Raw genomic sequence first — 12,559 nt, 5'->3', positions numbered from 1 at the left:
AAAGCAGTTCTAAGAGGGAAGTTTATAGCAATACAATACTACCTCAAGAACCAAGAAAAATCTCAACTAAACAATCTAACCTTACACCTAAAGGAACTAGAGAAAGAAGAACAAACAAAACCCAAAGTTAGTAGAAGGAAAGAAATCATAAAGATCAGAGCAGAAATAAATGAAATAGAAACAAAGAAAACAATAGCAAAGATCAATAAAACTAAAAGCTGGTTCTTTGAGAAGATAAACAAAATCGATAAACCTTTAGCTAGACTCATCAAGAAAAAGAGGGAGAGGACTCAAATCAATAAAATTAGAAATGAAAAAGAAGTTACAATGGACATGACAGAAATACAAAGCATCATAAGAGACTACTACAAGCAACTCTATGCCAATAAAATGGACAATCTGGAAGAAATGGACAAATTCTTAGAAAGGTATAACTTCCAAGACTGAACCAGGAAGAAATAGAAAATATGAACAGATCAATCACAAGTAATGAAATTGAAACTGTGATTAAAAATCTTCCAACAAACAAACATCCAGGACCAGATGGCTTCACAGATGAATTCTATCAAACATTTAGAGAAGAGTTAACATCTATCCTTCTTAAACCCATCCAAAAAATTGCATAGGAAGGAACAGTCCCAAACTCATTGTACAAGGCCACCATCACCCTGATACCCAAACCAGACACAGATACTACAAAGAAAGAAAATTACAGACCAATATCACTGATGAATATAGATTCAAAAATCCTCAATAAAATACTACCAAACAGAATCCAACAACACATTAAAAGGCTCTTACACCATGATCAAGTGGGATTTATTCCAGGGGTGCAAGGATTCTTCAACACAAGCAAATCAATCAATGTGAGACACCATATTTACAAACTGAAGAATAAAAATCATATGATCATCTCAATAGATGCAGAAAAAGCTTTTGACAAAATTCAGCACCCATTTATGATAAAAACTCTCTAGAAAGTGGGCATAGAGGGATCTACCTCAACATAATAAAGGCCATATATGACAAACCCACAGCAAACATCATTCTCAATGGTGAATAACTGAAGGCATTTGCTCTAAGATCAGGAACAAGACAAGGATGTCCACTCTCACCACTATAATTCAACATAGTTTTGGAAGTTCTAGCCATGGCAATCAGAGAAGAAAAAGAAATAAAAGGAATACATATTGGAAAATAAGAAGTAAAACTGTCACTGTTTGCAGATGACATGATACTACACATAGATAATCCTAAAGATGCCATCAGAAAACTACTAGAGCTAATCAATGAATTTGGTAAAGTTGCACGATACAAAATTAATGCACAGAAATACACTGCATTCTTATACACTAACAACGAAAGATCAGAAAGAGAAATTAAGGAAACAATCCCATTCACCATTGCAACAAAAAGAATAAAATCCTAGGAATAAACCTACCTAAGGAGGTAAAAATCTCTACTCAGAAAACTATAAGACACTGATGAAAGAAATCAAAGATGACACAAACAGATGGAGAGATATACCATGTTCTTGGACTGGAAGAATCAATATTGTGAAAATAACTATACTACCCAAAGCAATGTACAGATTCAATGCAATCCCTATCAAATTACCAATAGCATTTTTTACAGAACTAGAACAAAAAATCTTAAAATTTGTATGGAGACACAAAAGACCCCGAATAGCCAAAGCAATCTTGAGGGAAAAAAACAGAGCTGGAGGAATCAGACTCCCTGACTTCAGACTATACTACCAAGCTACAGGAATCAAGACAATATGGTACTGGCACAAAAACAGAAATATAGATCAATGGGACAGGACAGAAAGCCCAGAGACAAACCCATGCACCTATGGTCAATTAATCTATGACAAGGGAGACAAGGATATACAATGGAGAAAAGACAGTCTCTTCAATAAATGGTGCTGGGAAAACTGGACAGCTACATGTAAAAGAATGAAATTAGAACACTCCTTAACACCATACACAAAAATAAACTCAAAATGGATTAAAGACCTACATATAAGACAGGACACTATAAAACTCTTAGAGGAAAATATAGGAAGAACACTCTTAGACATAAATCACAGCAAGATCTTTTTTGACCCACCTCCTAGAGTAATGGAAATAAAAATAAACAAATGGGACCTAATGAAACTTAAAAGCTTTTGCGTGGCAAAGGAAACTATAAACAAGACGAAAAGACAACCCTCAGAATGGGAGAAAATATTTGCAAATGAATCAACGGACAAAGGATTAATCTCCAAAATATATAAACAGTTCATGCAGCTCAATATTAAAGAAAGAGGGCTTCCCTGGTGGCGCAGTGGTTGAGAGTCCGCCTGCCGATGCAGGGGACATGGGTTCGTGCCCCGATCCGGGAAGATCCCGCATGCCGCGGAGCAGATGGGCCCGTGAGCCATGGCCACTGAGCCTGCGCGTCCAGAGCCTGTGCTCCACAACGGGAGAGGCCACAACAGTGAGAGGCCCGAGCACCGCAAAAAAAAAAAAAAAAAAAAAAAAAAAAAAGAAAGAAAAGAAATAGAATATTAAAGAAACAAACAACCCAATCAAAAAATGGGCAGAAGACCTAAATAGACATTTCTTCAAAGAAGACATACAGATGGCCAAGAGGCACATGAAAAGCTGCTCAACATCACTAATTATTAGAGAAATGCAAATCAAAACTACAGTGAGGTATCACCTCACACTGGTTATAATGGGCATCATCAGAAAATTTACAAACAACAAATGCTGGAAAGGGTGTAGAGAAAAGGGAACCCTCTTGCACTGTTGGTGGGAATGTAAATAGATACAGCCACTATGGAGAACAGTATGTAGGTTCCTTAAAAAAACTAAAAATAGAACTACCATATGACCCAGTGATCCCACTACTGGGCATATACCCTGAGAAAACCATAATTCAAAAAGACACATGCATCCCAATGTTCACTGCAGCACTATTAAAAATAGCCAGGTCATGGAAGCAACCTAAATGCCCATCGACAGACAAATGGATAAAGAAGATGCGGTACATATATACAATGGAATATTACTCAGCCATAAAAAGGAATGAAATTGGGTCATTTGTAGAGACGTGGATGGACCTAGAGACTGTCATACAGAGTGAAGTAAGTCAGAAAGAGAAAAACAAATATCATATATTAATGCATATATGTGGAATCTAGAAAAACGGTACAGGTGAATCAGTTTTCAAGGCAAAAATAGAGACACAGATATAGAGAACAAATGTATGGAAACCAAGCGGGGAAAGCGGGGTGGGTTGCGGGGGGATGAATTGGGAGATTGGGATTGACATATATACACTAATATGTATAAAACAGATAACTAATAAGAACCTGCTGTTTAAAAAATAAATAAAATTTTAAAAAAAAAGAAATGGACAGAGAAGCTGAATAGACACTTTCCCAAAGAAGACATACAGATGGCCAGCAGGCACATGAAAATATGTTCAACATCACTAATTATTAGGAAAATGTAAGTCAAAACCACAATGAGATATCATCTCATGCCCATTAGATTGGCTATTATCAAAAAGACAAGAAATAAAAAGTGTTGGGGAGGATGTAGAAAAAAGAGAACCCTCACACACTGTTGGTGGGAATGTAAATCGGGGTGGCCCCGATGGAAAACAGCGTGGAGATTCCTCAAGAGATTAAGAATAGAACTACCATATGATCCAGCTATTCCACTTCTGGGTATTTATCTGAAGAAAAGGAAAACACTAATTCAAAAAGATATATGTACCCCATGTTTATCAAAGCATTATTTACAGTAGCCAAGATATATAAAAAACCTAACTGCACATTGATGGACTAATGGATAAAGAAGACGTGGTATATATATACAATAGAATACTACTCAGCCATAAAAAATGAAATCTTACCATTTGTGAGAACATGGATGGGCCCTGATGTTATTATGCTCAGTGAAATAAGTCAGATGGAGAAAGACAAATACTGTGTGATTTCACTTGTGGAATATAAAAACAAAACAAAAATACATGAACAAACCAAATCAAACAAAACAAACACATTGATACAGAGAACAGAGTAGTGGTTACCCAAGGGGAAAGAGGGTGGTGGGAGGGCTAAATGGGTAAAGGGGGTCAACTGTATGGCAACAGATGGAAACTAAATTTTTGGTGGTGAACATGTTGTAGTGTATACAAAAGTTGAAATATTATATTGTATACATGAAACTTATGATATAAACCAATAAACTATATTAAAAATTTTTTAATTAAAAAACTATAAACTGTCTACAAGTAAAAGTATGGAAAAAGATATGCCACTCTAACTCTAATCAAAAGAAAGCAAGAGTCATCCTATTAATATCAGACAAAGTAGATTTCAGAACAAGAAAAATTACCACGGACATCATATAATGATACAAAAATAAATTCACCAAGAAGATTTAATAATCCTAAATATGCATGCACCTAACAACCGAGCTTCAAAACATCAAGCAAAAAACTGATAGAACTGAAAGAAGAACTAGACAAATCCACAATTATAGTTGGAAATTTCAACACCTTTGTCTCAACAATCAATAGTACAAGTAGACAGGAGATAAGCAAGAATAGAGAGGATTTGAACAATACTGTCACGCAACTTGACCTAATTGATATTCCAAAACATTACACCCAAGAATACCAGAAAACACATTCTTTTCAAGTGCACTTAGAATATTCACACCAAGATAGACCATATCCTGGGTCATTAAAAAAAACACCTTAACAAATGCAAAATAATTCAAATTATGCAAAATTATATACACATCAAAGTATACACATCACACATACACACAAATTATACACATCAAAGTATATCCTCTGACCACAGTGTAACTGAAACAGAAATCAATATTAGAAAGATATCTAGGATATTCTCAAATATTTAGAAATTAATCACACACTTCTAAACAATCCCTGAGTCAAAGAGGAAGACTTAAGAGGAAATAGAAAATATTTTTAACTGAATGGAAAGGAAAACATATAACAATTTGTGGGTGCAATTAAAGAAGTTTTTAGAGGTAAATTTATAGCAGTAAACACATATATTATAAAAGAAGTTCTCAAATCGAACTCTCTACATTAAGATCCTAGAAAAAGAAGAGTAGATGAAACCCAAAGCACTGAAGGAAAAAATAATAGAGCAGAAACCAATGAAATTGAAGAGGGAAAAATAGTAGAGAAAAATCAATAAAACTAAAAAGTGGCGCTTTGATAGGTTAATACAATTGATAAACCTCTACCTAAACTGACCAGAGAGAGAGAGAGAGAGAAAGAGAGAGAGGACAAAAATTACCTATATTAAGAATGAAAGAGGAGGGACTTCCCTGGTGGTCCAGTGGTAAAGAATCCGCCTTACAATGCAGGGGATTGCAGGTAAATCCCTGGTCAGGGAACTAAGAGCCCACAAGCCGCAGGGCAACTAAGCCCGCGGGCCACAACTACTGAGCTCGCATGCCTCAACTAGAGCCTATGTACCACAAGCTACAGAGCCCATACACTCTGGAGCCTGCACGCCACAACTAGAGAAGAGAAAACCCGCATGCCACAACGAAAGATCAACGAAGATTCCACATGCCCCAACTAAGACCCAATGCAGCCAAAAATAAATAAATAAATAACACGTATGCCACCATTAAATGAAAACTAGTTAAAAAAAAAAGAATGAAAGAGGAGATGTTACTACAGAACATATAGGCATTAAAAGGATAATTAGATAATACTGCAAAAAACTCAAGGCTCATAAATTTGACAACTGACATGAAATGGACCAATTCCTTGAAATACGCTAACTACCAAAACTCATCAAAGATGAAAATGATAACCTGAGAGCTCCTATAAGTATCAATATTAAAGAAATTGAATTTATAGTTAAATATCTTTCAAAAATAAATCTCCAGGCCCATGGTTTTACTGGAGAATTCTATCAAATATTTAAAGAAGAAATAACGTGAATTCTAAAAAATCTCTTCCAGAAAATAGAAGAGGAAGAAACACTTTCCAACTCATTTTATGAGACCAGCATTACCTTGCTACCAGAAACCAGAAAAAGACATTACAAAGAAAGAAAATTACAAATCAATATCCCCCATGAACTTAGACACAAAAATCCCTAACAAAATATTAGTGAATCGAATCCAACAATATATATAAAAAGAATAAATTTAAAAGGATATCATATAAAAAGGCCAAGTAGGGTTTATTCTGGAAATACAAAGATTGTTCAACATTCAAAAAGCAATCAATGGGGCTTCCCTGGTGGTGCAGTGGTTGAGAGTCCGCCTGCCGATGCAGGGGACACAGGTTTGTGCCCCGGTCCAGGAAGATCCCACATGCCGCGGAGCGGCTAGGCCCGTGAGCCATGGCCGCTGAGTCTGTGCATCTGGAGCCTGTGCATCCGGAGCCTGTGCTCCACAATGGGAGAGGCCACAACAGTGAGAGGCCCGCGTACCGAAAAAAAAAAAAAAAAAGCAATCAATGAAATTCATCGTATTAACAGGCTAGAGAATAAACACTGCATGGTCATCTCAATAGATACAGAAAAAACATTTGACAAAATTGAACATCCATTCATGGTAAAAAACAAACAAACAAACAAAAAACTTCAGCAAACTAGGAACAGAAACGTCCTTCTAAAGGACATCTAGACAGCTATTTAATGTTAGAAAGTCAGAACGCTTTCCATGTAATTTTGGGAACAAGAAAAGAATGTTTGCTTTACCATTCTTATTCAGTACTGTATTGAGAGTCCTGGCTGGTGCAAGAAGGCAGGAAAAAATAAATAAATATACACATTGAAAAGGAAGAAATAATATTACTCAGCCATTAAAAGGAAGAAAATTGTGCCATTTGCCGAGACGTGGATGGACCTAGAGACTGTCATACAGAGTGAAGTAAGTCAGGAAGAGAAAAATAAATATCATATATTAACGCATATATGTGGAATCTAGAAAAATAGTACAGATGAACCTATTTGCAAAGCAGAAATAGAGACACACACATAGAGAACAAATGTATGGACACCAAGAGGGGAAAGAGGGGGGTGGGATAAACTGGGAGACTGGGATTGACATATATACACTAATATGTATAAAACAGATAACTAATGAGAACCTACTGTATAGCAGAGTGGAAAAAAAAGAAGGTACAATCTGTTTGTAGGACATATATTAAGTTAACCTTAAAAATGCATTCCAATATACAGTAGGTGCAGACAAATACTGTTTGATTCCACTTATATATACGAGGTACCTAGAATAGTTAAATTCATAGAGTCAGAAAGTACATTGGTAGATGCCAGGGACCCCCCTCGACGGGGAGGGGGAATGGGGAGTTAGCGTTCCTATCTTTTTTTTTTTTTGATGTGGACCATTTTTTTTTTTGTCTTTATTGAATTTGTTACAATATTGCTTCTGTTTTATGTTCTGGTTTTTTAGCCCTGAGGCATGTGGGATCTTAGCTCCCTGACCAGGGATCAAACCTACACCCCCTGCATTGGAAGGCGAAGTCTTAACCACTTGGCCACCTGGGAAGTCCAGGGGAATTAGTGTTTAATGGGGACAAAGTTTCAGTTTAGGAAGGTGAAACATTCGGGAAGTGGATGATGATGAGAGTTGCACAACAATGTGAATGTACTTGGTGCCACTGAACTGTACAGTTAAATATGGCTAAAATCGTGTTTTATATTATGTGACTTTTACCACAATAAAAATATATTTTAAAAAAGAAAAGGAAGAAGTAAAACAATCTCGGGACTTCCCTGGTGGTGCAGTAGTTAAGAATCTGCCTGCCAGATTTTGACAGATCAAGAGAAAATACACCCAAACAGCCCCACCCACACCTGGGCCTGATTTAGACAATGAGATTATGGACTTTGAATAGATACTATGATGGGATGAGGCTCTTGGGGACCTTGGGAGGGGGGATGTATTTTGCATGTGGTGGAGACATGATAATTGGTGGCCAGAGGGCAGACTGTGCTGGACAGGTGGCCCTCATGATGCTCCTGGTTTTCACACTCTTGTGTAACCACCTCCCTTTGAGTGTGGTATAGCCTGTGGCTTGTTACCAACCAATAAAATATGGCAAAGGGGATGGATGTTCATGATTACACATATGTGATGATATGATTATGTTAGTTAAAGTTACTTAAAGGCACAGTAGTACCTGTTTTTCCTCTTTCCCTTGCTCTCTTTGAGGAAGCAAGCAGCCATGTTGGGGAACCCCATGTGACGAGGAACTATAGGCAGCCTCTGAGAGCTGAGAGTGGCCTCTGGCCAATAGCCAGCAAGAAACGGAAGCCCTCAGTCCTGCATCCCCAACGATCTGAACTCTGCCAACAACTCGAGTGACCTTGGAGCAGATCCTTCCACAGCTAAGCCTCAGATGAGACCACAGCCCTGGCCCTTATTGCAGCCTTAGAAAACCTTAAACAGAGGACCCAGTTAAACTGTGTTCAGGCTCCTGACCTGCAGAAACCATAAGATGAGGAATGTTTTTGTTTTAAGCTGCTAAGTTTGTGACAATTTGTTATACAGCAATAGATGATTAATACAGCATTTGCCTGACCCTGATAGTGAGTGTCTCCTTAAATTTTGCGCCCTAAGTGCCACCCGTTGCCTCACCCTGGTTCCAGCTCTGGTGTGAATTGTGGTTTAGGATGTGTGCAAACACAGTACCTGAATGAGCAGTGTCATTGGGCCATTCTTATCAATTTCCAGGATCTCTCCATTTTTCGTTCCCACCAGGATATGTCCATGTCCCAAAGTGATGGCACGAATTGAAGGGTTATCTTCCAAAAGCAAGCCTGAGGAGGAAAAAATGCATTTAATACTGCAAATGTTGTATTTAATATAATAAAAAATAAAGCAATTGTAATGATTAAAAAAAAAAAAGAATCCGCCTGCCAATGCAGGGGACACGGGGTTCCAGCCCTGGTCCGAGAAGATCCCACATGCCGTGGAGCGACTAAGCCCATGTCCCACAACTACTGAGCCTGCGCTCTGGAGCCTGTGAGCCACAACTACTGAAGCCCGAACACCTAGAGCCTGTGCTCCACAAGAGAAGCCACTGTAATGAGAAGCCCACCCACAACGAAGAGTAGCCCCCCGCTCACTGCAACTAGAGAAGGCCTGAGCACAGCAACGAAGACCCAACACAGCCAAAAATAAATAAAAATAAAATAAATTTATAAAAAAAAAGGAAAGAAAACAATCTCTATTCATTGATGGCATGATGTGTAGATGATCCCAAGGAATCTACATAAATACTCTTAAAACTAGTAAGTGATTTTGACAAGGTCACAGGATAATGTGCAAAAGTAAATCATATTTCCATATACTAGGAACCAAAAATTAAAAATAAAAAAATTTAAATACCATTTGTAAGATCATTAAGTATATGAAATACATAGGGATAATTCTGACCAAACATGTATAAGATCTGTACACTAAAAACTAAAAAACAGTGCTGGGAGAAATTAAGGTATACCTAAATAAGTGGAGAAATATACTGAGCTCATAGATTGGAAAATATAATGCTAAGATGTCAGTTTTCTCCAAATTAGTCTATAGATCCAACACGTTCCCAAATCTAACCCTGTAAGAATTTTTTACAAAAATTGAAAAGCAGATTCCAAAATTCTTATAGAAATGCTATGTATGTAGAATAAACAAAATAACTTTGAAAAATAAGGATAAAGTTGGAAGACTTCCACTACTGAACTTTAAGATTTATAAAGCTATAGTATAAAGCTTAAGACAATGTGGTATTGGTGTCAAGATAGAAAAATAGATCAGGAGTAAAAACAGTCCACAGAGAGATCCACACATGCACAGTCAATTGAATTTTGACAAAGTTTCAAGGTAATTCACTGGGAAGAGTTTTTTCAACAAATGGTGCTGGAACAACTGGGTATCTATATGCAAAAACATAAACTTTGATCAACACTTTGCACCATATACAAAAAACAACTCAAAATGAATCACAGATCTAAATGTAAAATATGAAACTACAAAACTTTTAGAAGAAAACATAGAGGAAAAATCTTTGTGAATTTCCATTAGGCAAAGATTTTTTAGGCAAACTGAGAGCATCATCCATTAAAAATTTGATAAAGTGGATTTAAAAATCAAGACCATCGGGCTTCCCTGGTGGCGCAGTGGTTGAGTCCGCCTGCCGATGCTGGGGACACGGGTTCGTGCCCCAGTCCGGAAAGATCCCACATGCCGCGGAGCGGCTGGGCCTGTGAGCCACGGCCGCTGGGCCTGCGCGTCCGGAGCCTGTGCTCCGCAACAGGAGAGGCCACGACAGTGAGAGGAGGCCCGCGTACCGCAAAAAAAAAAAAAAAAAATGGGCAAATGATTTGAAGAAGCACTCCACCAAAGAAGATGGATGGATGGTAAGAAAAAAAATGGCTCAACACTGTTAGTCACTAGGTAACTATGTAAACTATACCTGTTAGAATGTCTAAAATTGAAAAGACTGATTCAAAAGTCAGGGAGTATTTGGTGAGGATGTGGAGCAATGAGAACTCTCACACTGCTAATGGGAATGTAAAATGGTACAACCACTTTGGGAATCAGTTTGGCAGCTTCTTAAAAAGTTCAACGTACACCTACCATACGACCTAGCCAATCCACCCCTAGGTATTTACCCAAGAGAAATAAAAGCACACATCCAACTTGTATATAAATGTTCATAACAACTTTACTTGTAATAGCCAAAGACTGTCAATCAATACAATGGAACACTGAGCAATAAAAAGGAATGAACTGTTGATACACACAATAACGTGGATGTGAGAATAATGCTGAGTGAAAGAGTGCATACCATATGATTCCATTTACATAAAATTCTAAAATGTGCAAATGAATGAGAATTTTAGGACATGGAGGCAAGGAGAGGGCAGGAGGGAGAGAGTACAAAGGGACGTGAAGAAACTTTTGAGGGTAATAGATATGTTCATTACCCTGACTCTGGTGATGGTATTGCGTGTACATGTATGCCAAAACTTATCAAATTGTATACTTTGAATATGTGCAGTTTATGGTATATCAATTACACCTGGTTTTTTAAAAAGCACTATTTTAAATAGCTTGAAAAATTGTATTAGGTATAAGTCTAGCAAAATATGTGCCGTGTCTGTATACTGAAAGGGACAAACACTAAAGAAGGAAATCAAAGAAGAACTAAATAAATGGAGAGATATACCACTATTATGAATGGGAAGACAATATTGTTAAGGTGCCAGTTCTCTCCAAATTGATCTATCGATTTAATGCAATCCAAATAAAAATCCCAGTAGCAGTTAAAATAAACAAATTATATAGACATATGTATAATATACATAAGCTATATGTATAATATGTATGTGTATACATACACACATATATAAGAATGAACATATAGAGAAAAAGAGAATGCTAAAGCAAATGTGTTCAGATATTAACATTTGGGGAATCTGGGTAAAGAGTATTTACCAGTCTGAGAAGTTTCTGTAACTGAAATTTCAAAATAAAAAGACTTTTGAGAAGGGTTTATACTGTATTGCTTTGTTGTCTATTTTTTTTTAGGTGTTACGTATTTTGTGAACACATGGCATATCATTAAATATTCTACACCACTTTTTAAAATTGTGATAGCCTATAATGGATGGATGGTTTAAAGGTTATTTAACCAATCATTTATTGTTAGACATTTACATTTGCTCCTTCCCAGAGTTTAATACTTACCTAACCTTTACTCCATATTTTTGCTGCCTTCTGAATAGTTCAGACCCCTCCCTCCACTTCTACCCTGGAACTAAGTAAATCTCTTCCTTCCTGGGCCTTTGATAGTAATACTGGGGACAGGATATAAACCTAGACCAGGTGTCATCTATCTACTATATGAAGCCCCCAGATGTGTTTTATTTGGCTTGCACGGTGTTTTTGTGTTTGAATTTATTGTCAACATTTGAAAATTAGAAGACTTCATTTGACAGGGACTTCCCTGGAGGTCCAGTGGTTAAGACTTCGCGCTTCCACTGCAGGGTGTGCGGGTTCAATCCCTGGTCCGGGAACTAAGATCCCACATGCTGCACAGTGCGGCCAAAAAAAAAAAGGACTTCACTTGAAACTCTAGATTCTTGACTTCTGTTGAAACACCAGATCTGGCAACAATAGGCCAACACTCTGGCATGGCTATTGTGGCTGGGGTTGAGTTTCAACCACTCTCTGTAGATGAGGAATAGGTTCTCTGCCAGCCCAGCTATCTTTACAGACCTGTCTGCTGGCTCCTGTATGCACTTAGCCTCACCCAGGGCTCTAAAGACACAGATTCATGAACCCCCTCACTCAAAACAAGAGCTGCTCAGGACTTCTGTTAGAAGGCAGTGTAGTCGAGAGGAAGAAAGCCCTGGCCTTAAACCAGGAGAGTTAAATTTTAGTCAGCTGGGCTGGTCCTGGCTTTAATATGCCCACTGTGAAATGACCTAGAAGTGTGGTTCTTAACTGGGAGATGGAGGGGAGGGTCATAATGATAG

At 37.6% G+C, this 12,559-nt stretch overlaps 1 protein-coding gene across 1 annotated transcript in view; it reads right to left on the bottom strand.

Moving 5' to 3' along the window:
* FCGBP (Fc fragment of IgG binding protein) overlaps nt 1-12,559 on the bottom strand; it is a 90,668-nt gene that overhangs the window by 68,159 nt on the left and 9,950 nt on the right. Inside the window, exon 4 of the mRNA XM_032613777.1 lies at nt 8,715-8,842. The gene's annotated coding sequence lies outside the window, so the exon portion shown is untranslated. The remainder of the gene's footprint in view (nt 1-8,714; nt 8,843-12,559) is intronic.

The sequence above is a fragment of the Phocoena sinus genome, chromosome 19 (assembly GCF_008692025.1).
Source record: "Phocoena sinus isolate mPhoSin1 chromosome 19, mPhoSin1.pri, whole genome shotgun sequence".
NCBI lineage: Eukaryota > Metazoa > Chordata > Mammalia > Artiodactyla > Phocoenidae > Phocoena > Phocoena sinus.
This window is presented reverse-complemented; position numbering and strand designations above follow the sequence as displayed.